We start from the raw sequence: 23571 nt of genomic DNA, 5'->3' as shown, positions 1-23571 counted from the left end.
AGACACTGCCCAACACACCTGTGCAAAACTTCATCGGATTTTCACTGTGGTTTTCGTTTCGCGACCAATCGTTCTTTACTTTCCGAATAATCCTCGTATCTCGTTTTTTTACCGTTATTAATAAAAAATAAAGACAACTGTTATAACCGAGATCAAAGCATCGGATCTTCTACCTCTGCCTACACAACATGCATCTGTCTGCTTTCAGTCCATCAAAACGAACAAATTAACAAGAAAAATAATGTTTTTCATCCCGTTAGCACTGGTTATTCGTTAATTCCTCATAGTGGTATAATCGATAACACATGATTTTTGAGTAAAGTTTCAAAAAATTACGGTCAGAAGGAGAGTACAGGTGATTTTTTGTGGTAGTCAACCACTTATCACTTTTCGAGGAAAGCAGCGAATGGTGAACGGACTAATTTTTCTTTTATTTGCCTATTTAATTTAATATTTCGATTCTCTGTATCTTAAAACTGAGGGAGACAAAAATTGTCAAGCATTTTTACAGTTCTACGTTTATTACAGGAAATAATAGCAATAAAAACCGGAAAATCATTTTGTTTTGAGCGGTTTTACTAGCCCGCTTAAACTGGCGCTCGGAAAACCCGATGTAACCGAAAACCGGTTGTTTGAACGATAGTCGCTATCCCTACAGCAGAGTACTGTTATGGAAGGGCATTTAAGAAACTTGGTGATTTCCAGAACCTCAGTTTCGAAAAGCAGGCATTAACCACATTTCTCACACTGTAAATACGTTTGCGGCTGCGAACTTTCGGAAGTCGTGTTCACTTGGTCGACGCCATGGCACACTATCCTCCCCGAGTTTCTGCCTTCGCGGAGAATGAGCCGTCATTTGCTGGACGCATTAATCAACACGCCATTTGCCGTGTCGCACAGATTCGCTGACAAATTAGTTGTAACGAGGTTTTCCGATTCGCGGCCACACACATGCGTCGCGCTCAACGAAATCTGATTACATTCGCCCTCACGCCACTGCGCTCCTCGTAATTAAACAGAGCTCATACTGCAGGGTAATGAAACTCGGTCATTCCCTACGATTAATCACTTACAAACATATTTTTTTAAAAATAATAGTTTGTTCGAGTATCTCTCTGTACCATATAACAACATTGTTCGGTATCGCCTTATTCTGGCTAATGAAAGATTCTCAGGTGTTCGTACAAAGCAATAAATAAATAAATGCACTAGAATACCTGTTAGAATTTTCACATATATTGGAAAAGCGTCTTATAAAGGAGGTAAAGAAAGAGTTATAAGTGTCGCTACGTCACAAGTATATTGACAAGGAACCCCTTGAGTGCGAGGTCTCAAGTTCAGTCTTTAGTAAGACTCATTTGAACGTGTCATGTTAACAATTGTGACATGAAAAATATTAGCTGCTAATGACTCACTATGGGCAACAGGAGGGCGACAGAAAATAAGCGTCCGAGAGGTGAAGATATCACCTTCTGCGGGATGTATGTGTTACAGTTCACAAAATGAACATTGTCGAGATTCAATAAATGTTTAAAACAAACCCTTAACTTGCACCATGAACACCGTATGAAAAATTGCGCGCCACAGTGATCACAAAGGTTTCACTATCAGGATCGAAAGCGAACTCTTTGGGAGTTACAAATCGTGCAGAACGTTCAGCTAGGTATCCATTTTTAAAGAATGCATATGGAATCATGTGGATGAGAACTAATGGAGTGTAATGGCTTGTGCCTGAATGCAAAACTGTCTGAAGTGGAGCTTACCATGAAAGGGGCTAGCCTTTAATGCGTAGCTGCAGATAGGACGATAATGTTTTATAGGCACGGAAAAAACAAACATCCAGAAGCTGAATGTGTCTATTGGTTTCAGGTTTTCAAGATGCTTTTCCGCTTTTCGGGAGGCATAGTTTGCCCCAAAGGATTTGGATTTTTATACTCGGATCAGGATTCAGGGAAAAGTAGGTTATTTTGACCAGCTACTGGCCAACAGGAAGGCTCGAACCAGTCCTGTAGTTCTCTTACAACCACTTTCCCACTCTTTCTTGTTGTACTGCCCTTGCAAGATCACGCACACGAGAAACAATGGTAGGCGGTACAGCACCTCCAACCTCTCGCAGTACATTAAATAACTTTCCAGGCAATTTACCATCCAAATTAACAGTAGGCATAATTGTGTACGGATGCGTTGAGGCATTGATATCAGTTGATCTTGATACATCTCTACTGGTACCTCTAATTTCCAGGGTTCCTTTCATTTGTATTTGCTCTTCAAATACCGATTGATCGGAGTTGTTTGAAATTCCGTTATCTTACATTTTCCAATTCTGTAGGGCTGTTTGAAGTTATGCAGCCATACATTGCTTCCCTTGAAATCACTGAAGTCTATGTCGCACACAATTTAATGCGCATTCCACTGACCCGTTTTACAGAAACGCTAATAATTCATCTGCGAATTTTTTTGTGAACCTTTCTGAGGAAATGTCAACTTCGGCAACTGTTGTTGTAGATATAATGCAATGTTTGCTTTGTTTCTCACTGCTCTATTTTGTATCAGCACCACTGTTGTGAGCTACTGGTTGAGTAACTAGTTCAACTACGCTCCATAGCCTCATCCTGTGCGCATCATTGGATACCTCTAATCTCGCCCCCTGTTGCCATAAGCAGTCAATATTGTGGTTAAATGGTAGATAACATTTGGGGCGTTGAATGTCGTATAAATTGTTGGCGCTTTGCAACCTCGCGGTCAAAGGTTTCCTTGTCAATATCATTATCGTCACCATCACTAGCCATTTTCTACCGAATGCCAGATAAAAACATCCTCAGAACATGCATTCGGTCTTCAGCAAAATCTGGTATTTATGAAAACATTTCTGGCATCAGACATTGCCACCCTGCTCGGATTGCACCTGTCGAAACTGGTTGACGAAATACATAAATCATCCATTTTTATATAGCTTTGTTTATGCCAAGATACGATCCGTGAACTATTCGGGACGAATTTATTTTGAAATCCAGGATTAATTACGCACATGAGAAATTGAGTTACACAGTCGTACCAAGGAGAGTGAATCGCTTACTTTCTTCAGGTTGCATCCTGAATGAAATCTCTTGCTCTGCAGCAATGTATTCAGCGAAGTGCATCTTGTCACCAATGTTCCAACTGAGCAAGTCTCAGTGGTTGAAGAGCTGCTTTGGTATTCTGAAAATATGAGAAAATACACAGTTCAATATGAAATTCGGACAAACTAGCTCGCTCTGTTCGTTCACGATGTCCAGAAGGCTTTAGGTAGCAGAGCTCGGGTTGATACAGTACCTCTTGATCACCTGAAAGCTTTCGATACTATTTCGCACAGTTACTTAGCAAACAATTTAAAAAAAAGGAAAAAGTCTTCTTTATGGAAGTCCGGAAAAAAATCAAATTTTGATCTATACGACAATCTGCAGTACGTCGGTCGTAATGATGCAACAACACCAGGAGCGGAAGCAGCGAACGGTAACAATAATAATAATAGTAATAATTTCGTGAGGCTCAACGGCCGGTTGCAAGTCTTTCGACTGGATGCCATTCCGGTAACTCCAGTATCCTTAATATATCCCAGTTATCCAACCAGGGAAAAGGGTCCTACAGTTCAACGTGGAATCCGAACCACGTGTCGTTCTTGGCTAACTGTGGCAGGCGGAGTACAGCCGTGGGTGTAGATAAGAAAGTGTAACTGGTTAGTTTTAGCGGTCTTTCCACTGGAAATTCTCCTTGATGTGCTTCCTGGTGATCTCACATCCCGTCAACTGAATACTGGATGGTTCTTTCCAGATGACTACGCACGACATCTTTGCAGGCCCTAGCCATGATAGTTTGTACTCCTCTCATGTTCTGGTTGTATCTGAACGTTAAACAGGGAGAATTCCAACATCCATGTGCGTGATATGCGGCACCTGCTCTCAGCGTAAAATAAACATGGTTATCGGACACTACCAGCGGGAGAGCCATCTCGTATTATGAAAAATATAATCTCCTTGTTAGATAAGTTTTATTTGCCTAGATCTCAGTAACTATATCTAGCTATAGACGACTAGTTTCGGCAAATTTCAGTTACCGTCTGCCGGCCGCGGTGGTCTAGTGGTTCTAGGCGCGCAGTCCGGAACCGCGGGACTGCTACGGTCGCAGGTTCGAATCCTGCCTCGGGCATGGATGTGTGTGATGTCCTTAGGTTAGTTAGGTTTAAGTAGTTCTAAGTTCTAGGGGACTGATGACCACAGAAGTTAAGTCCCATAGTGCTCAGAGCCATTTGAACCATTTGAAGTTACCGTCTTCAGATCATCTGCACTGATCAAACATTGTCACACCGTATGCCGGCCGTGGTGGCCGAGCGGTTCTAGGCGCTACAGACTGGAACCGCGCGACCGCTACGGTCGCAGGTTCGAATCCTGCCTCGGGCATGGATGTGTGTGATGTCCTTAGGTTAGTTAGATTTAAGTAGTTCTAAGTTCTAGGGGACTGATGACCTCAGAAGTTAAGTCCCATAGTGCTCAGAGCCATTTGAACCATTTTTTTGACACTGTATCATTTCATCATAAACATATAGGAGCTCAAATCGATGGAACAGGCGCACCAGTGTAGCGTCATATGTGAAGTAATAAAAACATAATCGAGGGTTTCAGTTACAATGTCTCCCACGTGACTTTAACATTCTAAGAAAAATGACAAAAACGTTTAACTTTTGTATTAGTATGGCTACAAAGTTTAAATTTGGTCAATTAATTACCATTCGTGATCTGTATAAGTATCTAGAATATACGAAGATCTGAAGCCACTGATGTCAAGAAATTTGTGCATTTCGTTTTGCAAGTTGTCAATTTTGAAATTCAAATTGAAGGGAACAATGTGTTACAGCATTCTTAGAGCAAGTACGGATTTCATAATTAATAACATAATGCTATATTATATTATTTTTATTCTGTACTGATTAACAATGTGAAAACGTAAGAGTTTATATAAGTTTAAGTATTAAGGAATAGACCTTTTTTATTTTTTTTTACTCGCCAAATCAATGCTATGTTTTTATGGTTCTTTTCTGCAGGTCTTTGCTCACACATTTCGTCATCCACGTCTGTATTCACCCTTTGAATCACTTTGCTGTTTTCAATCACTTGTTTTGAGTACTGCAGACGAGCCTCATTCGCCCATTACGCACCAAAATGTTTCACCAACTGTTTCTACAGGTCAAACACCTTTGCCTCTCTCCGATAGGAATGCCAACTAGCGATGGGTGTGGATGCAAAGAAGTCCATGTTTGGCATTTCTTTTGGATATGATGGTCGAGAGTCTTTCCTCGTTTCGTTTGGGCTGCATTGTGTAGCGGTTTCCGCTCTCATCATCTTGGCTATAAACACACTCACTACTCACAACTATAGCTCGCAGAAGACTTACTGATGCTTGCTCTAGCACCATAGAAGCAAGGCAGCGAGAGTGGTTAGTTAGGTAGTTTCATGCTTAATAGATTATTTGAACGATGCTTTTATCGAAATCATGTGGAACGAGTAACATTATAGGATATATGTATGTTATTAAAGTTAACATTTATCAAAACGTGATCTGGCGTGAAGCATTATTATTGCATACATGTTGTGGGTTTTGAAATGGAAAAAAACGAAGTAGTTCTGTTCACGTTGCAGGATTTGAAAAGCTTTATGTTGCAGCAAGTGGTTGAATTAAGCAAGATTACATTTCAGCATACGGTAGAGTTTCGTATAGCTAACCGAATCTGTCATGTGATAGATTTTGATAATCACCCCCTCATTTGTGGTAGACACTCAGAAAAGTTACTGGTAAAACACATTTGGTACGTTAAGGTTATCATTTAATCTGTCCTTGTTGACAGCTGACAACACACTTGAAAGGTAGGTGTCCTCTTTCCCCTTGCATGTACCTCAAGTTAATGAGTTCTATTTCTCGTCAGTGTTTTATGATCGCGAGACGGAAGTAGGGCTTCATACATGGGAAAGAATTTCTCATGGCGTGGCAGGACTCAGCTTTCTACGCAGCTGTTAACGACTTTCAGAGGCCTCAGCAAGGTGCACACACACACACACACACACACACATACACATGTAGCCGGCGCCGATCTCTCTGGTTTACTCTCACGCTCGCTATCGTAACCATCTGGTCGTTTTCTCGACAGTGAAAGTATAATACAGGACCCTAGTTTTTTCCCCATAAAGTGGATAAATCGTTCAGTGTAAGAGGTGCCGTTCCTTTTCCTATTCGCAGAGAATCCACAGCGGTTGCTATGTTAAAAAAAAATTTATTGTAGTACAATCAGTGGCTACACGGAATTTGTGCCTAATACCTGAACATAGGCATTTGCATTTCGAGCTAAACAGACGACACAACTTTCTGTTTATCAAACTTTTCTGTTCCATCTTGTCTCGTGCATTCTCCTCTCCCATTGTCGTTTTTCCTTGTTGTTTTCGAGGACGCTTAGCGTTAACGTGCCTTGGACCTTACAGACAGGCAGAGAACTAGTTTGATTAGACAAGTATAGGAAAGGAAACGAATCCCAAAGTAAAATTCGCATGAAGTGATTTAGTGGAGCTACAGAAGACGCATATCAGAATGGCCTTGAAGCCATATCATCTAGAAGAACCAATGTGTTCCTTAAAAACCATCAGCATCGTGAGGAGGGCGCAAAGCAGTCGGTTTTGATTCGTGTCAGTAGCGTCTTTTATTATATTTTTCTACTGGTTTTGTTGCTTCGATCGATTAGGCAGCTCTGTTCAGTTTTACCTATGTACTGACCCATGTCAGAGTTCATAAAATATTGTCAGTTAGAAAAACTCGAGAAACAGTTACCAGTTTACTTCTATTCCTGATTGTTAAATTACATGGACGTAAAAACGAAAGACACTGGCAGTTTAGAAAGCGTGTCATTTATTAGCTCGATATGTAAAAACGATTCGAAGATTGCCGAGCCCAATGTGGAAAAACAAACAGTTTTTAAGCTTATATAACTGATGCAGCAGTTTCTCTTCAAATATGATTATGTTGTTAACTGAATTTTAGCCAAATTACAATTGCGGCAGATTTCTGGAGAATGATTAACCACCAGCCGCCCGTAAGAGAAGGAAAAAATTTTGCATGCGGGACTAGAGGGAAGGAAGAAGACTAATTGATGTGATCTAGTGCAATATTGGCTTGCATTAGTGCTACACAAGCACATGAAAGCGGTGTCTGCATTTACATATGTACTGGCTGTTTAGTCAAGTGTGATCTGAAGCATGAGGGTTGTGAGGAGTGCTTGAAAACGGCTAACAGTCGAAATTAGCAAACAGCGCGGACAATAAATATTTTGCATCCTGTTTGGACCATGTTTCCTTTATTTAAAAAAGAAGATGGTGGTTTAACGTCCCGTCGACATCGAAGTCATTAGTGACAGAGCACAATTTCGGATCGTCACATGGACGGGGAAGGAAATCAGCCGTGCTCTTGCAAAGGAATCATACCGGCATTTGCCTGGAGATATTTAGGAAAATCAAGGAAAAATGAAATCTGGATGCCGGAGATGTAAACTGTCGTCCTCCTCAGGTTACTGCGCTACCTTGCTGGGTGCAGGCAAGATTTGAGAGGCGGTTTGCCGTTACTTGCTGATTTCTTTTCACTTCGCCTTGTTGCAGTTGTGTCCATTGTTTATTTACTCTTATTTATGACAGTCACATTTTCAGTGAATAACAAGGAACGCTGTGAAAGGCAGAGAGTGAAAGGGAAAATATTTTTAAAAAAGCTAATAAGCATAACATTTGGCAGACACTTGATGTAGCTGCATAAGAGAAACATAGGTAAAAGATTGTGATCTAGAGAGGATGACCTTCTCGTAATCGTCGAAGATAATGTAGCATGCATAACACTGAATTTGTGAGCATTATGGAAAAATGTAGATAAAATTACATAATGGAAGGATCATTACGTAGGAAAATTGATTTTAATTGGAAATGAGAAATAAACAAGGAAGAAACTGTAGGATTTGAAAGGATGGAGAGTGAAATATATTACGTGAACACATAAAACACGATAAAACAACGTGATATGCAGAACGCACTGAAGAACAAGTACTTGTAAAACTCTTACCAGAATAAAAGACCATAGAGATGTGATGATAAACTCAGGCCTAGTCATATGTAAACAGGGAAGGAATAATACTTAAGCCACATCGCGTGACGAGCACCCGTCCGTATAGTAAGCAACATTTAAAGTTGGACGAAAATTCGTTGAGTATGGAGAATTTCGGTAGGACATCTCTAGAATTGTGGCTCGAAAAATGTCAGGATTGTCGAATTTCGTAAATCAAGCCGCAACTGCTAATACTAGTGGCCAATCTTGGAACAAAGGACTACACAATGAGGATATAAACTTGCTGCACCAATTTGGCAGCCTTACGGGTTCCAACCCCATAAAAGAAGTAAAGAAACTACACGATATAGCATATGAGCTGGCACTCCAGGAAATGAAAGAGATGGCACGTGGGAAACGTTTCAACATCCTCAGCCGCAACCAGCATGAGTATTTGTGCTGTTTATTGTTGTAATACATAGTAAATTACGATTTCAAGGAGTAAAGTAATATGTGCGGATTAGGATAAAATCTGGATGTCTCCAAATTAGCCTGTTTAAATAATTCGCCGTCTAGAGATAATGAGGAAAGGGTTTAGTCCTTAATCTTACAAATATAAATCTCGTCAGGCATTAGACTCGTTGCATCTTTGATGTCCATGGTAACGTGACATGCCAGTCCTTGCAGTTTTCCATTACTTTTCCACGGATGATGTCGGACAAGGCTAATATTAGAATCTGTGGTTAGTAGTTGTAAGAGAATGACATGTCCAGTTGTAAAGAAGAACCGCAGTCAGTCGCAGAAATCCGTAATTTATTGCAGATCTAGATTTCGACTATAACATAAATATCAGCGGCGTATTGCCAGAAGAGGCATAAACTTGTCAGATCATAATCATGCGGCAACTAAGGCTAGCAGTTACATTGTAGAAACAAATACTAGCGTCAGTTGTCACATGTTTATGTCCTGACATGGTTATGCCTATATGACGCTTCTGGTAATCCAACGGTGATGACTGTTATAGAGGACTGTGATTTTGTTCTCGTTGAAATCTAGATCTGCAATAAATAACAGATTTCTGCAACTGACTGCTGTCCTTCTTTACTTTTGAATATTAAACAGTAGCCGTTGACCATCGATATCAAATGGATTCCAGTTTAGTTAGAGTGACATGACAATCTCATAATACCAGAAGTGTCCTCAATTCCTAATAGTTGTCTATTCGTGAGCCACAAGTATCTGGGCTGTGCTTGCTTCCCATACTGTCAGATTGATTTATAGGTCTATGATATTTTCTCATGAGACAAAATGATTGGCTGCAGAGTTATATTTCAAGTACACCGGTACGCAAAGTCAACGTTCACGTATGGTAATCTGTTCTTACGTTTTCCCTAATTACCTTTTTTCCTTCTTTTTTTGTGATTTAAAAAGAAAAGGAAACTAATTCGAGCTTCATGTAAATTGTTTTTCTTTCATGACTCAGTTACAGTTTTAAATTTAGTCTATTGTATGTTTGCTAATTGACTAGTGAGCCCATGTATAGAATTACCAGGGTATGGTAATGTGCTCCAATAACCGCATTTCAGTTAAAACACTGGAGTAGCAACATCAGCAAAATAAAGGCGCAATAGTTTATTAGTGAATCTGCAATTGTGTGGTATTCCTAATAATATTGCTAATTGTGTGCCACTGAGTGAAAACATTTGTATCGTTAAGAGTTTCCATCATAAGAAGACTGTAAAAAAATTACATATGAGCTGAACGTGTGAGTAATGTTAATTCTCGTATTGCTATAAAATAAATACAACTACGTTCAGAAAGAAATAAAACAATAGCATAATGTGTGGAGCTGTCATTATAACGTGAAAGTAATGTTAATTCTCGTTGTTGTTGTTGTTTTTGTGGTTTTCAGTCCTGAGACTGGTTTGATGCAGCTCTACATGCTACTCTATCATGTGCAAGCTTATTCATCTCCAAGTAACTACTACACCATACATCCTTCTGCATCTGCTTCGTGTATTCATCTCTTAGTCTCCCTCTACGATTTTTACCCTCCACGCTGCCCTCCAGTACTAATTTGGTGAGCCCTTGATGCCTCAGAACATGTCATACCAACCCTTCTTCTAGTCAAGTTGTGCCACAAATTCCTCTTCTCCCCAATTGTGTTCGGTAGCTCTTCATAAGTTACGTAATCTATCCATCTAATCTTCAGCATTCTTCTGTGGCATCACATTTCGAAAGCTTTTATTCTCTTCTTTCTATTCTCTTCTTGTCTAAACTATTTATCATCCATGTTTCACATCTATACGTGGCTCCGCTCCTTACAAATACTTTTAGGAAAGACATCCTGACACTTAATCTATACTCGATGTTAACAAATTTCTCTTCTACAGAAACGCTTTTCTTGCCATTACCAGTCTACATTTTATATTCTCCCTACTTCGACCATCATCAGTTATTTTGCTCCCTAAATAGCAAACTTATCTACTACTTTACCTGTCTGATAACTTATTAATTCCTTCAGCATCAGCTGATTTAATTAGACTACATACAATTCTTCTCGTTTTGCTTTAGTTGATGTTGATCTTATACCTTCCTTTGAAGACACTGTCGATTCCGTTCAACTGCTCTTCCAGGTCCTTTGCTGTCTCTGTCAGAATCACAATGTCATGGGCAAACCTCAAAGTATTTTTTTCTCTACATCTCTCTACATCTACATCCATCTATCAGCAATGCAGAAGGCGACATATAAGCAGATTTACCAAAGTCTTTATTAGCAAGTTCAGCCATATGGTAGGTACGATAGGCAATAATGTCTCTATCAATGAAACTTTCAAGTCCAGGTACGTTAGGAACTCCAGTACCTCCACGTACAATGGCTACAGTGAGCCAACCATTACCATGATCAAAAGTATCATTAATGTCAATACTAAAATTAAGTCTACAACCACAGAAAACACAAGGTCCGTCGACAAGTGCAGTAGCAGCAACACTCTCAACTGGTATGCGGTTCTTCTTGTCCCCAGCTGTTGTGGCGAACTCGATGTTCTCGATGGTTTTATAAACTGTCTGTTTAGAACGGCGACGAATTCTCCTGTAAGGCATCGTGGCGGCGTTCAATGCAGTTGCCTGTGCAGCAGCAGCAGCGCGAATGAGCCTCTGCGCTGCATCTATCAACAAAACTTTCTAGTCCAGGTACGTTAGGAACTCCGGTAACTCCACGTACAATGGCTACAGTGAGCCAACCATTACCATGATCAAAAGAATCATTAATATCAATACTAAAATTAAGTCTACAACCACAGAAAACACAAGGTCCATCGACGAGAGCATGGGCAGCAACACTCTTTACTGGTATGCGGTTCTTCTTGTCTCCAGCTGTCGTGGCGAACTCGATGTTCTCAATCGTTTTGTAAACTGTCTGCTTAGAATGGCGACGAATTCTCCTGTAAGGTTGGACTTTAATTCCTATTCCAAATTTTTCTTTTGTTTCCTTTACTGCTTGCTCAATATATGGATGGAATAACATCGGGGACAGGCTGCAACCCTGTTTCATTCCCTTCCCAACCACTACTTCCCTTTTATGCCACTCGACTCTTATAACTGCCATCTGGTTTCTGTACAAACTGTAAATAGCTTTTCGCTCCCTGTATTTCACCCCTGCCACATTCAGAATTTGAAAGAGAGTATTCCAGTCAACATTGTCAAACACTTTCTCTAAGTCTACAAATGCTAGAAACGTAGGTTTGCCTTTCCATAATCTATCTTCTAAGATAAGTAGTAGGGTCAGTATTGCCTCATGTGTTCCAACATTTCTACGATATCCAAACTGATCTTCCCCAAGGTCGGCTTCTATCAGTTTTTCTATTCGTCTGTAAAGAATTCGTGTCAGTATTTTGCAGCCGTGACTTATTAAACTGACAGTTCGGCAATTTTCACAGCTGTCAACAACTGCTTTCTTTGGGGTTGGAATTCTTATATTCTTCTTGAAGTCTGGGGATATTTCGCCAGTCTCACACATCTTGCTCACCAGATGGTACAGTTCTGTCATGGCTGGCTCTCAGTAGTTCTAATGGAATGTTGTCTACTCCCGGGGCCTTGTTTCGACTTAGGTCTTTCAGTGCTCTGTCGAATTCTTCACGCAGTATCGTATCTCCCATTTCATTTGCACCTACGTCCTCTTCCATTTCTATAATATTGCCCTCGAGTACAGCGCCCTTGTACACACCCTCTATATATTCCCTCCACCTTTCTGCTTTCCCTTCATTGCTTCGAACTAGTTTTCCGTCTGTGCTCTTGATATTCATAAAAGAGGTTTTCTTTTCTCCAAAGGTCTCTTTAATTTTCCTGCAGGCAGTATCTGTCTTATCCCTAGTGATACATGCCTCTACATCTTTACATTTGTCCTTTAGCCATCTCTGCGTATCCATTTTGCACTTCCTGTCGATCTCATTTTTGAGACGTTTGTATGCCTTTCTGCCTGCTTCATTTACTGCATTTTTTTATATTTTCTCCTTTCGTAAATTAAATTCAATATCTCTTCTATTAGCCTTCTACTAGCCCTCGTCTTTTTATCTACTCGATCCTCTGCTGCCTTCACTATTTAAACTCTCAAAGCTACCCATTCTTCTGTTACTGTATTTCTTTCCCCTGTTCTTGTCAATCGTTCCCTATTGCTCTCTCTGAAACTCTCTACAACCTCTGGTTCTTTTAGTTTATCCAGGTCACATCTCCTTAAATTCCCACCTTTTTGCAGTTTCTCTGGTTTTAATCTACAATTCATATCCAATAGATTGTGGCCAGAGTCCACATCTGCCCTTGGAAATGTCTTACAATTTAGAACCTGGTTTCTAAATCTGTGTCTTACCACTATATAATCTATCTGAAACCTTCCAGTGCCTCCAGGCCTCTTCCACGTATACAGCCTTCTTTCATGATTCTTAAATCAAGTGTTAACTATGATTAAGTTATGCTCTGTGCAAAATTCTACCAGGCGACTTCGTCTTTCGCTCCTTACCCTCATTCCATATTCAGCTACTACTTTTCCTTCTCTTCCTTTTCCTACTGTCGAATTCCAATCCCCCATGGCTATAAAATTTTTGTCTTCCTTCACTAGCTGAATAATTTCTTTCATCTCATCATAACTTTCTTCAATCTCTTCGTCATCTGCGGATCTAGTTGGCCTATACATTGGTACTACTGGCCACAATAATGCGTTCACTATGCTGTTCGTAGTAGCTTACCCGCGCTTCTATTTTTTATTCATTATTAAACTTACTTCTGCATTACCCTTATTTGATTTTGTATTTAGAACCTTGTATTCACCTGATCAGAAGTGTTGTTCTTCCTGCCACCGAACTTCAGTAATTCCCACTATATCTAATTTTAACCTATCCATTTTCCTTTTTAAATTTTCCAACCTACATGCCCCGGTAAGGGATCTGACATTGCACGCTCCGACCAGTAGAACGCCAGTTTTCTTTCTCCTGATAACGACGTCCTCCTGAGTAGTCCCCTCCCGGAGATCCGAATGAGGGACTATTTTACCTCCGGAATATGTTACATATGAGGACGCCATCATTTAACCACGCGGTAAAGCTGCATGCCCTTAGGAAAAATTACGGCTGTAGTTTCCCATTGCTTTCAGCCGTTCGCAGTACCAGTACAGCAAGACCGTTTTGGTTAATGTTACAAGGCCAGATCAATCACCCACTCTGCTGCCCCTGCAGCTATTGAAAAGGCTGCTACCCATCTTCAGGAACCACATGTTTGTCTAGTCTCTCAACAGATACCCTTCCATTGTGGTTGCACCTACGATACGGCTATCTGTATCGCTGAGGAACGCAAGCCTCCCCACCTACGGCAAGGTCCATGGTTCTTTGTGTGTGTGTGTGTGTGTGTGTGTGTGTGTGTGTGTGTGTGTGTGTGAGGGGGGGGGGGGGGTAATTCTCATATGGATATTAAATGAATACATTTATGTCAGTCTCATTTTTTAAAGTTTATGTTCCTTGCGCATGCTTCATTTACTGAATTTGTAAATTTTCTCCGTTCATCAAATAAATTCAATATCTCTTGTGTTATCCAAGGATTTCTAGTAGGGTTTGTCTTATTACCAATTTGATCCTCTGCTACCTCCACTATTTTATCTCTTAAAGCAATTCATTCGTCTTCTACTGTATTCCTTTGCCCTGATCAGTTGTTGCCTAATGCTTCCTCCGAAACAATTAGATTGAAAAGAAGTGCAAAACGGCTAAGAAAGAATGGCTAGAGGACAAATGTAAGGATTTAGAAGTACGTTTCACCAGAGGAAAGACAGACACCGCCTGTAGGAAGATTAAAGAGGCGTTTTTAGAAAAGAGAAGCCGCTGTATGAAAATCAAGAGCTCAGGAGGAAACCCAGTTCTAAGCAAAGAAGGGGAGGCTGTAAGGTGGAAGGACTATATAGAGGGTCTATACAAGACAGCTGAACTTGAAGCAACGTTGTAGGAAGGGAAGTGGATGTAGCTCAATATGAGATGGGAGATATGATACTCAGAGAAGATTTGAAAGAGCTCTGAAACACCTTAGTGGAAACAAGGCCCCCCGGGAGACGATATTCCGTCAGAACTAGTGATAGCCTTGGGAGAGCCAACCATTACGAAACCTTTCTGTCTGGTGAGCAAGATGTATGAGACAGGCGACATATCCTCAGACTGCAAGCAGAAGTGGTAATTCCATTTCCAAAGAAAGCAGTTGCTGACAGGTGTGAAAATGACCGAACTATCAGTTTAATAAGTTATGATTGCAAAATACTAACTCGAATTTTTTACAGAAGAATGAAAAACTGGTAGCAACCGATCTCGGGGAAGATCAGATTGGATTCTGGAGAAATTTAAGACTGCACGACACAAAGCTTATCTACGACGTCTCTTAGAAGACATTGAGGAAAGACAAACCTGCATTTATAGATGTAGAGAAAGCTTTTGACAGTATTGACTGGAATACTCTCTTTGAAATTCTGAAGGCAGTAGCGATAAAATACATTGAGTGAAAGGCTATTTACAACTGGTTGAATGGAATGGGCATTCTCTTGAAAGGAGGATATAAGATGAACATCAACAAAAACAAAACAAGTTTAATCGAATGTAGTCTAATTAGGTCAGGTGAGGCTAGGGGAATTAGATTAGGAACCAAGACACTTAAAACAGAAATTAGTTTTGCTATTTGGGCAACAAAATAACTAATGAAGGTAATGGCAAGAAAAGCATTTCTGAAGAGAGAAATTTGTTAATATCGAATATAGATTTAAGTGTTAGGAAGTCTTTTCTGAAAGTATTCGTGTGGACTGAAGCCATGGATGGAAGTGAAACATGGATGATAAACTGTTTCGAGAAACAGAGAATAGAAGCTTTCGAAATGTGGTGCTACAGAAGAATGTTGAAGGTTAGATGGGTCTATCACGTAACTAATAAAGATGTACCGACTAGAATTAGGGAGATAAGAAATTTGTGGCACAACTTGACCAAAAGAAGGTATCGGTTGGTAGGACACATCCTGAGACATGAAGGGTTCACCAGTGTAGTATTGGAGGAAAGAGTGGGTGCAAAAAATCGTAGAGGGAGACCGACAAATGAATACAGCAATCAGATTCGGAAGGATGTATGTTGCAGTCATTATTCGGAGATGAATTGTTTCATTTAAGAGATGTTAATTTTTTCCGGATATAAAATAAATATTTTAGGTAAAAAAAGCCGTACGCGTTAGCAAGCGGCTTCCGAGATTCGGGGAGAGGCGTAGGCCCCACATAGAGCCCGTCCGGCGGTTTAAACAACAATGTCAATTGTGCCAGTCGGTTCTCACACTTACACATGGCTAACATTAGACGCATGCAAATGTAGTACGCAATTTCCAACCTATGAATCGGGTGGGCGTGGGGGGTGGGGGGGGGGGGGGATGGGAAACGATATATAATAACCACTGTAAGTTCGCCAATGCCCCAAAAATGATGATTTGATATGCAAATAAATATATTCATGACGTACATTTTTCCTTTTTTTATTGTATTAATTGCATATGCCACACTTAGGAGCATTCTTTACCACTCTTAATTCCTCCATTTCTAAATAAAAAGTGTAATATGTATGAGTTAGGAACATAAATTATCTCCCCAATGTGGACACCATTGTAAACCAACAAGCACGTAAATAGCATGGTCACAGTGTGCTTAAGAAAAGGACACTATCCTCTTCTACTCAGGGAGGAGAAGTCCATTTGCCTAGGATTGGTGGTAAGTAGCACAAGGAAAATGTTATCACTGAATTATAGAGCTAGTAATTTCGGACTGTCATTCAGTTTTATATGAGAAAGACGGATCGTCCTATTCGGACATTGGTCAGGAAGCAGTAGTTCAGTCGCCGGCACTAAGTGATTTCATCCCAGCTCACTCGCCGTTCACTATTGATCCACCCGCAGACTCTCTTGCATTAATGATTTTCATTACCAAATGGTATGAATAAATAACAACTGCGTCCAACGTCCATTATGATCGCTCCAGAATCGAAAACGAGAACTGCAGCAAAACTGAGGAAGATGATATTCTCTCAAATCCTGCTACCAACATGCACAGTACATCAGTATTCGCAGGACTTACTAGTTTCACCATCGTCAGCTGTTTCAAAAGTTCAAGTGCTTTAATGAGGATATTAACCTTAGTTCGCAGTTCCTCTGGAAAAGGACCCAGGGACACACAAATCTCGGGAGTAATGCTCTATGAACGTACGTGAAAGGTAAAATCTATTCATTTTGATAACAACAAAATAAAAAAATATTCAACAATACCTTAAATACGAAGTATTACATTTATAACTTTCCAAACCAGACTGTTTATTCGACAACGTATAAAGACATAGAAATGCTCCTATTTCGCATTATCAGTTAGACTCGTTGTAAATCTAAATAACGATTAGTTTCAATACACTCATCCCACTACAACTGCAAATGAAAAACCATCATTTTGTGAAAAAATGAAGTGTTACTGTTCATTTAAGCCATTTGGTGGACCTGTCTGAAGGATTTCTACAACATCTGCCAAATAAACTTTATTTAAAACCAACTATCGTAAACATTTGATTAACGTGTAGGGTAACTCAGCAGCGCTTCTAATGTATATTTACACGTTAACTATTCCTTATGTGAGCCTTAAAATAAACAAAGTGGTAGTATTTGTTCAGACATCCGCACATTTGCTATATGCCACGTATGTCGTCGATGACACGCCCAGACAGCCAGTCGGCGAAGGAAGAAGCGTATTCGCTGTTAATGCAACACTTAACACGTGTAATAACGTCAACCGAGCGCATGATCCCGTGTTGAGGAAAAGCAATTTCGATTAATAATGGAATACGAATACGACGAACAGTGATGTCTAGAAAATGTATCTTTAATTCAAAATTACAGTGTGTTTATATAAAGAGCTTTTTATCAGCAATGTGTAAGAACAAGGCAGATGTACCCATAAAGTTATTCTTTAATATGATAATGACAGAAACCAAGACAAGTAACCCAAAGAAATATATTAACATGTCGCTTATGTTCATGATTTTGCCATTGAGTAACCTTTGCCCTTATATTTCTTGCAAGGCTTGAAGTTGACAACATGTGGCTTGGAACCTTTTACGGAATGGCGAAAAGCACTTTACGCTCCCTAGGGCAATGAACACTCTCAATTGTCGCGTTTGGGGATCGTCACCCCAACGAGCGTTCATGGAGTTGCCCTGCATAGCGAACGGCTCGCTGTGTGGTGTGGCTTCACGGCACAGGTCAGGATTGGGCCATTTTTGTTTGAAGAACTCAGACCTCAAGGACCAAGGAAATGCAGCATGAACGGGACACGTTATTGTGATCTGCTTCGCCAACATGTGAGTGCTGGTCTACAGGGGTGGGGCAGTCCGAAACCGAATCATTGGGCGATCGTTCCAAACTGCGAGGCCACCGAGATCACCACGTTTGGACCCGTCTGATTTCTGGCTGCGGTGCTACCTGAAGAACAGGGTTTATCAACGTTACACCGACACACGTTGGAGGTTGAAGATCATCATAGAGAGAGTAAAAGCCAACATCCGACCTGTTTCGGGCAGCCGTAGAGCAATTTCTAGCACCGTTCCATGCTGTCGTGCATGCAGATGGTCGTCACATTAGTTTGTAACATGTAATGTAGCAATTAACAAATGTTACCCTCTCATGTGGAAATTAAAATGTGTTTCTATTCATGATTTATTCATTGTTTCTCTTTCGCATGTCCTTACAAATATTTCCACAATGTTTCAGTCTCCAACGGTCACTCGTTTTTACACGGGGGGGGGGGGGGGGGGGCTTCTCACATAGCCAGAGTTTAATTTCAGCCACACTCTATATTGAGCGTCGAATGAATTTTCAAAGTTTAGAGAATTCTCATAGCCTAATGGAGAACATCGATCACTGGCAGGAGTCAATAACGCAAAAAAGTAGCTATGCAGAAAGGCTTCCTGTTTTTTAGTCATTTATCATCTGACTGGTTTGACGTGGTCCACTATGTATTTCTCCTACGTTGTTAACCTCTTTATCTCAGAGCGATTCTTGCAACCCCCCCCCCCCCCCCTCCTCCAGAGCTCCTTCTAGTACTACGGAGGTTATTCTCTGGTATCTCAACACCACATGTCCTATCATCTTCCTCCTTCTTGTCAGTGTTTTCCATATGTGCCTTTCTTCACAGAGTCTGCAGAGAACCTCCTCCTTAGCACATCAGTCTCCCTAATTTTCGACATCCTTCTGTACCATCACATCTAAAACGCTCCAATTCTCTGCTTTTTCGGTTTTTGCCACAGCCTATGATTCACTACGATATAATGCTGTACTAGAAACGAACAATTTCAGAAATTTTTTCCTCAGATTAAGACGGTTTTTTGATGCTAGTCTATTTCTTTTGGCCAGGAATGCCCTCTTTATCTGTGCTAATCTGCTTTTTATGTCCTCCTTGGTTCTTCCGTCATATGTTCCTTTGTTTCCAAGAAAGAAGAGTTCCTTAACTTCGTCTACTTCGAGGTCTCGAATTTTGATGTTAAGTCTCTTGCTATTCTCATTTCTGCTACTCCTAATTTCTATCTTATTTCTGAAGCTTACTCTCAGTCCATATTCTGTACTCATTAGACTGTTTATTTCATTCGACACGTCCTGTAATTCTTCTCCTCTTTCACTGAGGGTAGCAATATCGTCAGCAAATCTTATTGCTGAAATTCTTTCGCCCTGAATTTCAGTGCGCGCTTAAAACTTTATTTTATTTCCGTAATTGCTTCTTAGATGAATAGACTGAATATTTTGGAGGGACTGACTAAATCTCTGTCTTATGCGCTTTTAATTCCGAGCACTCCATCCTTGGTCTTCCATTCTTATTGTTTCCTCTTGGTCCTTGTGCATACTGTATTTTACCCGTCTTTCCCTACAGCTTACTCCTATTTTCCTCAGAATCTTCCACCATTTTACGTCGTCGAACGCTTTTTCCGTGTCAACAAATCCTACGAACGCGTCTCGATTTATGAAGGTATACATGCCATGTTGTAGGTCGATCGCTGTGGTTGAAACTTAAGTCTTCATACCACACGGTCACAGTGAAGACACGTTTACTGTTCCAAGATGACCGGTGTTAACAGTCTTACGCTGCCATCACCTGATGGGACTTGTTATAAAATTTCTATGTTACATTACACACTACTGGCCATTAAAATTGCCACACCAAGAAGAAATGCGGATGATAACCGGGTATTCACTGGACAAATATATTATACTAGAACTGACATGTGATTACATTTTCAAGCAATTTTGGTGCATAGATCCTGAGAAATCAGTACCCAGAACAACCACCTCTGGCAGTAATAACGGCCTTGATACGCCTGGGCACTGAGTCAAACAGAACTTGGATGGCGTGTATAAGTACAGCTGCCCATGAAGCTTCAACACGATACCACAATTCATCAAGAGTAGTGACTGGCGTATTGTGACGAGCCTGTTGCTCGGCCACCATTGACCAGACGTTTCTAATCGGTGAGAGACCTGGAGAATGTGCTGGCCAGGGCAGCAGTCGGACATTTTCTGTACCCAGAAAGGCCTGTACAGGACCCGCAACATGCGGTCGTGCATTATCCTGCTGAAATGTAGGGTTTCACAGGGATCAAATGAAGGGTAGAGCCACGAGTCGTAACACATCTGAAATGTAGCCACCACTGTTAAAAATGCCGTCAATGCGAACAAGAGGTGACCGAGACGTGTAACCAATGCCACCTCATACCATCACGCCGGGTGATACGCCAGTATGACGATGACGAATACACGCTTCCAATGTGCGTTCACCGCGATGTCGCCAAACACGGATGCGACCATCATGATGCTGTAAACAGAACTTGGTTTCATCCAAAAAATGACGTTTTGCCATGCGGATAAGATGCCTGTCATCTCGAATGCTAGTGATATGAGGCGGTGGGATCCAGCACGACGTTCCGTTTTACCCTCCTGAACTCACCGATTCCGTATTCTCTTAACAGTCATTGGGTCTCGACCAAGGCGAGCAGCAATGTCGCGATACGATAAACCGCAATCGGTATAGGCTACAATCCGATCTTTATCGAAGTCGGAAACGTGATGGTACGCATTTCTCCTCCTTACACGAGGCATCACTACAACGTTTCACCAGGCAACGCCGGTCAACTGCTGTTTGTGTATGAGAAATCGGTTGGAAACTTTCCTCATGTCAGCACGTTGTAGGTGTGAATGCTATGAAAAGCTAATCATTTGCATATCACAGCATCTTCTTCATGTCGGGCCGGCCGAAGTGGCCGAGCGGTTAAAGGCGCTACAGTCTGGAACCGCACAACCGCTACGGTCGCAGGTTTGAATCCTGCCTCGGGCATGGATGTGAGTGATGTCCTTAGGTTAGTTAGGTTTAAGTAGTTCTAAGTTCTAGGGGACTTACGACCACAGCAGTTGAGTCCCATAGTGCTCAGAGCCATTTGAACCATTTTTTCTTCATGTCGGTTAAATTTTGCGTCTGTAGCACGTCATCTTCGTGGTGTAGCAATTTTAATGGCCAGTAGTGTATGAAGTCATAGCATAAAAGACACAGCCCACTGATACATGTAAACTCTTGGTTCCGTTAGAATCGTATCAGAATTGCCTCTGTCATGCTCTTATAGAAAAAAAAGTAGCAAACTCCATCAAGAAATAGAAGAAAGTGTAGAAGACTTTGGTTAAAGGAAGCAGAAGCCTTAAACACAATTAAGTTTTAGGGATGTACACAACTAAGTATAATGGAGAAAACTTCTGTTAAAACTTCTGTGGTTGATACCTAAAACTGTCTCCTAACGTATCGTTCACGCCTGTGGGGAACATTTGCAGCAATGAAACACTGACGGGTACATAGAACACTGAAGGGGCCCCAAATCGACGTTGATGTCACAAGGCGGAGGCAATCATACACATTCGCCATAAGGTGAGAAATTGTGGTCGTCTCTTTTCCGGACAAGTGTCACTACAAATTCTGGACCGTTTGAGTTTTGTACGCAGTTATTAGTGTTTTATCTCTGTAGCCGTTCATTGCAGACAAGGTCCAAACGGTAGTGAATATTTGTCTCTCGACCACAGAAACTTTGACCGGAACGTTTGCCAGATGTAGGACTGGAAGTAGAAGACTTTATGAGAGAAGTTTGTGACACTGAAGGTCTGAGATCTGCATATAATGTCGAGCTGACTAAAAAAGTTAGTAAAAGCATATAGTTACCTCCTGAAAAGAATAAAAAATACGTAGTTTGTCGGTATATTAATGATAAATAGGGAAATGCCGTGTGGCTAGGGCCTCTCGTCGGGTAGACTGTTCGCCTGGTGCAAGTCTTTCGAGTTGACGTCACTTCAGCGGCTTGCTTGTGGATGGCGTGAAATGATGATGATAAGGACAACACCAGTCCCTGAGCGGAGAAAATTTCCGACCCAGCTGGGAATCGAACCCGGACCGTTAGGCATGACATTCCGTTGCGCTGACCACTCAGCTACCAGGCCGGACATATTAATGATGAAAAGCCTGTATAGTGCGCTGAAAGAATGAGCTTATGGAACGTTCCAAAGAAGGATTTTCTGCTCAGACATCAGGAATTGGAAATGGTCGTGATGGTCCATGATTACCAGAGGATCCCTTTAGTATTATGTCTGTTTCTCGTCTAGTATGACTCCAAACGGCTTGATGGAAAGTATCCTAGAACCGGAAGCTCAGCACGAGCATTCCAGAAACTGCACGAATTGTCGGGTGCTCGAGGAATGCTGTGGTGTGTGTCTTCAATGTGTCGCGTAACCAAAGTGAAACCACGTGCAGATGTCGTGGGGTTGGGCGGCCACCCCTCATTACAGATGCCGGACGTCACAGGCTGTGCAGACTGTTAAAACAGGACAGGCGGCGACCTGTGGCGGAACTAACACCAGACTTTAGCAGTGGGTAGAGTACAATTGTGTCTGAACATACAGTGGACCGAACACTCCTAAAGATGGGCCTCTGCAGCCGGCGACCCATGCATGTCCCAATATTAACACCACGACGTCGGCAACTACATCTGAAATGAACACGTGACCACTGGGACTGGACACTGACGCAGTGGAAGAGCATTGCATGGTCTGATGTATCCCGATACCTTGTTCACCGTACTGATGGGAAGGCGCGAATCCTTCCTCTTCCAGGTGAACAGCTCCTTGACACTTATACTGCGGGACGGAGATCAGCTGGTGGTCGCTCAATAATACTTTGGGAAACATTCACGTGGGCATCCATGCGTCCAGTGGCGCTCGTACAAGGCACCATAACGTCCAAGGAGTATCGTACACTGGTTGCAGACCACGTATACCCCTTCTTAACGATCATGTCTCCCGACGGCAGTGGCATTTTTCGATAAGATAATGCACCTTGCCAAAAGGCCTGGAGTGTTATGGAGTGGTTCAGAGAACATGGTGGCGAGTTCCAGTTGTTGTGGTGGCCCTTCATCTCCCCAGATATAAACCCGAAGTAACACATCTGGGATGTGACTTAACGTGGCGTCAGAGCTTATAGAGCCCCACCCCGGAATTTACGGGTATTAGGTGACTCGTGTGTGCAGATGTGGTGCCAGCTACCTCCAGCGACCTACCGAGGCCTCATTGCTTCCATGCCACGACGCGTCGCCTCTATTATCTGAGCCAAAAGTGGACATACCGGCTGTTATGTAGGTTGTCATAATGTTCTGGTTGATCAGCGTGTGCCTTTTCAAAGAACCAGCACAATGAGGATGTCTCGAAAACACGTCGTTGTTACGATTTGTTGTAATAAAGTGACAGTGAGCCAGTTGCTGGTCGATCATCAGCGGTCGGCTTGTTATCTTTGGCGCGTCCCCGGGCATGAGCATCTTTGCGTTTTCGGCTGGGGCGCGCGGTACGGGGAGAGGCAGT

Source organism: Schistocerca piceifrons, chromosome 3 (genome assembly GCF_021461385.2).
Source record: "Schistocerca piceifrons isolate TAMUIC-IGC-003096 chromosome 3, iqSchPice1.1, whole genome shotgun sequence".
Lineage (NCBI taxonomy): Eukaryota > Metazoa > Arthropoda > Insecta > Orthoptera > Acrididae > Schistocerca > Schistocerca piceifrons.
The sequence above is the reverse complement of the archived record's forward strand: the minus strand, read 5'-3'. Positions refer to the sequence as shown.